Raw genomic sequence first — 5,754 nt, forward strand, 5'->3', positions numbered from 1 at the left:
CCCAAGAACCACCTCGATATACACCATCTCCATACCCTTACCAAGATGAACCACCTTCCAATTATGAACCCTTTCCCCCAAACAATGAACCCTCTCTTCCACCAGCTCCTCCAATGGATGAAGCTCTCCAAACCTTCTTCCAAGAACAACAAAGAGATATTAGCTCTTATATTCAAAGGCAAGAAAAGATGCAAAAGAAGCTAAAGAAGCTAGAAGTTATGGTTGCTACCATGGAAGAAGCCCTTAACCACATGGCCTCCCACCTAAGCTCATGCATCCCAAGTACTCTCATTGACAAATGTGGAGGATCAACCAAGGAGCATAGTGAGGGAGTGAACTTGAAGTTTCAAGGTGAAGAAGAGGAGTTGAAGCAAGAATTGCAACAAAGGAAGGGAGTAGAGACAATTGAGCCGGAAGGAGTGGTTGAAGATTTAGGAGTTGTTGAAAGTCCATAGGAATGTAGAATTATAGAGCCCTCTTCCAAGAAGCTTGATACTGATGTTGAGGAAGGTGTACAACCTCCAAAACATATCATGGTTGAAGACTTTGAAGAGGTTGATCAAGAGATAGATTTAATCATTGATGAGTTTCTATCTACAATTAAATCCTCTCCCATTGGACATGAAATTGAGATCATAGAAGAATGTGCACAACCTCCCATATCCTTGGTAAGCAATGAAGAAGAGATTGAATTAGAAGAAAGCTACCAAGAGAAAGAGGTTGAAATTGAAGAAGCTTGCAAAGAGGTGAAAGTTGTCAAGGAAAAATACAAGGGAGTAGAGCTTGCAAGGACATTGGAGACACCTATCCACAGGCCATCACCATCCGTCCTTTCATTCAAGTGGGTAAATCTCTTATCTCTAAACTTTATTATCCCACTTGAATATGGTTTGCTTGAGACGAATGGGCAACTTAGAGCTCTTTGTGGCTTAAAGAGCAAAACGGATATGGTTAGTGGTTGGAAACATCATTCTAGGTTCAATATGGTTGCATGCTCAAAGTTGAATTGAAAGGGTTGGACTAGTGCTCAAATGGATGGGTCTAGGAGGTTAGTTTGGTGCCTAAATGAGAATTCCAAGGCTCGCCTACCACCCGGAGGAAATCATGATGATCAATTTGAAGACGGGTGTGAAAACAAAGTGTGGGAAACCGGATTACAAAAAGAGGATCAATTTTTGGAGCTCATGGTTTGTGGAGAACTCCATCAAAGCTTGATGCAAATGACATGGAATGATGGAGCTTATTGGAGATTCAATAATTGGTGGATGTTCAAGGATGAATTCAAGCACAAGCCACCTTGATGAGAGCTCCCCATAAGTCCAACTTAAGGACATTAAATAAAAGTGCTAGGTGGGAGACACCCCACCATGGTAACATCTTTTTCATTTTTCTCTTTTGTATATATTGATAAATAGGTTTATTTTCATGTTTAATTTAGTTTGTTGAGTTTATTTGGTAGTCTAGTATGTTAAATAAGGTTTCACGGTGTTTTGGTAACTGTTTGGAGGTTTGGAATGCTTGGTTTAGTGCTAGAACTTGAAAAATTTTGAAAAACAAACACCCAGCCATGCGTACGCATCACCCACAATTATTTTTCTTCTCATTGCTTTCTAATTCTCTACATCCCATAATTAATTCATTTTTAAAGCCAATAAACAGAATTTAAATGACTATAAACAATCAGAGATAGCAACAACACTCACATTAAGCACAGACCAGCAACAACATACAGGGACAATAATTTTAGTCAAACTCATCTTCCTAATTAAGCACAAACTAGTAACAACAATCAGAGACGAAAATTAGAAATCAAACTCATCTTCCTAATTAAGAAGAGACCAACAACAACAATCAGGGACAAATTAAATTTGATATACTATGATAAAAAGAATGGATTATTCTTCGCAAAATAGCTGAACAATATAATGATTTGTGAATTTAACTAATATATGTGCCTTTAATCAATTATAAAAATTTGAAAATCAAATTCTAACCTCCAAAGAAGACATTGTTCAATTGCTTTTTGCAAGAGAGGGCTCGGCAACCAGAACGCTGCTCGGCGACTGTAATGCTGCTCCGCTTAGGGTTTATTGCCACGGCTTAGGGTTTGTTGCGACGGCTTATAACTGGATGACGGCGTGGACTCAGGACTACACGAGGGCACGAACTGCACGATGCTTCTGGATACACGATGGTGCTGCTCTTTGCTACGCCTGCGAATTTGCGACAGAGATGAATGGATGACTTGCAACGGCTTCGAGCGATGATGGAGGACTTCCTTGATGGTGGATGACGCTCTCTGGCACTCTGGCTCTCTTAGGCTCTCATTCTCTCAGGCATGGCCACATGGAGGAGGAAGAATGGAAGATGGAAGTGAGCTGTAGGTGAGTGGGTGATAAATCCCATTTGTAGGGTTTATCTTGTGTTGAATTTAGAGCATTTTGATAACCTTTTCTCACATTTATTCAATAAATTAGCATGATTTTGTGATTGTCTCCTTATTTGTGCTTAGATGTGAAAACATACTTTTTAGACTTTTAATTTGATGATTTTTATCTTCCTTTGATTCCACTAGATGCCTTGATGTGTTTGTTAGTGATTTTAGATTGAAAAGGGCTAGGAAAGGATCAAAGGAGTGAAAGGAAAGCATACAAAGTGGAGAAATCATGAAAAGCCAAAGATTTGGAAAACGCCCATGGACGCGCGCGCACTATGAGCCTACGCGCGGATTGCGAAATGCTCCCATGGACGCGTACGCGCCGAAGGCCGCACGTGATTCTTTTAGTCAAACTCGTGCCTGGCGATTTTCGGGGTTTTCTAGCCCCATTGGAGCTGAGTTTTTGGCGAGAAAAGATAAAAGGAACCAAAGATTGAAGGGGAAGGCATCATTCACACACCTTTGGCTCATTCATTCACATTAGGATTAGTTTAGAGTTAGTTTTAGAGAGAGAACCTCTCACTTCTCTCTAGGATTAGGATTAGGATTAGGTCAATAATCTTAGATCTAGATTTTAATTCATGCTTTCATCTTCTTCTACCTCTCAATTCTTTTTTGTTACATTCATGATTCCTCTATTCTTTTGTTGTAATTTCTTTTATGTTGTTTCTATGCTTTGTTATAGATTTACTCTTGTTCCTTCTATTCTCTTTCAATTCAATTTGAGGTAATTCATAATAGTTGTGTTTCTTTTGATTGTTGTTGTTAATTTCTTGCAATAATTATTGTTAGATTCTATTTTTGTTGTCAATTTACTATGCTTTTCTTTTGTGCCTTTCAAGTGTTTAATAAAATGCTTGGTTGGATCTTAGTATAGATTTTCTCCTCTTGGCTTTGGTAGAGTAATTAGTGACTCTTGAGTTATCTAATGCCTTTGTTGATTGCTAATTAGAAGTTGCTAATTGATTCGGATACCACTAAAGCTAGTCTTTCCCTTGGGAGTTGGCTAGGACTTGTGGAATCAAGTTGATTCATCCACTTGACTTTCCTCCATGGTTAGAGGTTAACTAAGTGGTAGCAATGGACAATTGTGGTCACAATTGAGGAGGATAACTAGGATAGGACTTCTAGTTCTCATTCCTTGCCAAGAGCTTTCATAGTTGTTAGTTTATTTTCATTGCATTTTACAATTCTTGTCTCCTATCTCAAAAATCCCATACATACCTCATAACCAATAACAAGACACTCTATCACAATTCCTAGGGAGAATGACCTGAGGTTCCAATACATCGATTTATAAATTTAGGGGTTTGTACTTGTGACAAACAATCTTTTGTATGAAAGGATTATTGTTTGGTTTAGAGACTATACTTGCAACGAGAATTTATTGTGAACTATAAACCATCAAAAATCTAATCATCAAAATGGCGCCGTTGCCGGGGAAGTTGCAATGGTGTTATGTTATTGGTTACTGTAAATATGTGAATAGTGTGAATAGGCTTGTCTCTTGCTTGTTTACTAGTTTTTGTTAGTTTTATTTTGTTTTTCCACTATGAATTCTCACTTTGGCTATGAGTTTGGTTCTCACTATGTTGTAGGAAATGTGAACTTTAATGACAACCTGTACCAAGGATGGAACACTTAAGATGGGAGGAGCCTCAAGGAATTGATCACTCCTATTGGCAACAACCTCCGGATACTTATAGGTATAATTCACATCCTAGTGCATGCCAACTCAATGGATATGGTGACTCTTTTTGTGATAATCAAGTACCACCACCATATGCTTATGAACCTTATCCTCAACATGACTATCAACCATGCTCACAAGCCCATTTTTACCAAGCACCCTCTTGTGACCCATATCCATTGTATGACCAATCAACCATGCCATCTCCTTGTAACCGTTATGAGCAAGAACCTTCAGAACCACCACAACCCTATCAAGATTACTACTAAGAACCACCTCAATGCATACCATCTCTATACCCTTATCAATAAGAACTGCCTTCCCACTATGAACCCTTTCTCTAAAATAATGAACATTCCTATCCACCCCAAGCCCAAATAGATTACTCTCTCACCTTGCTACTTCAAGGCCAAGCGGATATGCAAAGGAACACCCTAGAGTTTGTGACTAATTTGACTAATGTAGTGCACACTTTAGCCTACCAATGTTTGAACACTCAAGGTGCGTTCGTGGCCACATGTGAGAAATCAAAAGATGAGCAAAGCATGAACGAGAGATTGGACAATCCGGTGAAGAAGGAAGAGTTAAGCTTTGTATTGGAGCAATTGGAGAAGCCTAGGGTCATTGAAGAAAAGGAAGAAGTGGTTGAAGATCTAAGAGATGCGGAACCACCATGGAAGTCTCAACAATCTCCGGAGCATATAAAGATTGAAGAATATGAGAAGGTTGATCAAGAGATGGATTCAATCATCAATGATTTCTTATCAATAATTGAATCCTCTCCCATGGGACATGAAATTGACGTTATTGAAGACAACTCAACACCAAATAATGTTGGTGATCTCATCGAAGACTCTTCCATCAAATGTGAAGTTGATATGGAAGTAGATTTCACACAACCTTCCAAATTTGACTTGATTGATGATGAGGAGAAATTGGAAGAAGCCAACAAGCAAGAAGAAGATGAAAGAAGTTTTCAAGAGGTGGAGATACCCAAAGAAGAGCATGAGGAAGTCGACCTTGCATTGTCTAAGTGCGGGGAGGTTACCCTCCCTAAGCCACCGTCCAACACGAAATTCAAGTGGGAAAAACTCTTACCCTTAAGCTCCACTTTCTCACTTGAATATGGCTTGATTGAAACGGATGGACAACTTAGAGCTCTTTGTCGAACTAAGAGTAAGAAGAAGTTGTGTAGTGGTTGGAAGTTGGGAATTAGGCTCATTGAGGTCAAGTTCTCAAGGTATAGGAACTATGATTGGGGGAACACTACTTCACATAGGTCTATGAAGAAGACTTGGTGTGCTAAAGAGAATTCTATTTGTCAACCACCCGGACAGAAAATTCATGAAGATCAACTAGAAGGCGGGTGCAAAAATAAGATATGGGATCCCGGATCGAAGTATGAAGACCAACTATGTGAGCTCATATCTTAGATGGAACTCCATCCAAACCTGGTGAAGATGGTTGGAACTTCTGTCAACCATTTGAGGAGCAAAGATCCTTGGAGATTCAATGATGAGTACAAGCATAAGCCACTATGACAAAGAGCTTCCCAAATGTCCAACTTAAGGACTTAAACTAAAAGTACTAGGTGGGAGACACCCCACCATGGTAAACTCTTTCCACC

Source organism: Arachis ipaensis, chromosome B03, assembly GCF_000816755.2.
Source record: "Arachis ipaensis cultivar K30076 chromosome B03, Araip1.1, whole genome shotgun sequence".
NCBI classification, from domain to species: domain Eukaryota; kingdom Viridiplantae; phylum Streptophyta; class Magnoliopsida; order Fabales; family Fabaceae; genus Arachis; species Arachis ipaensis.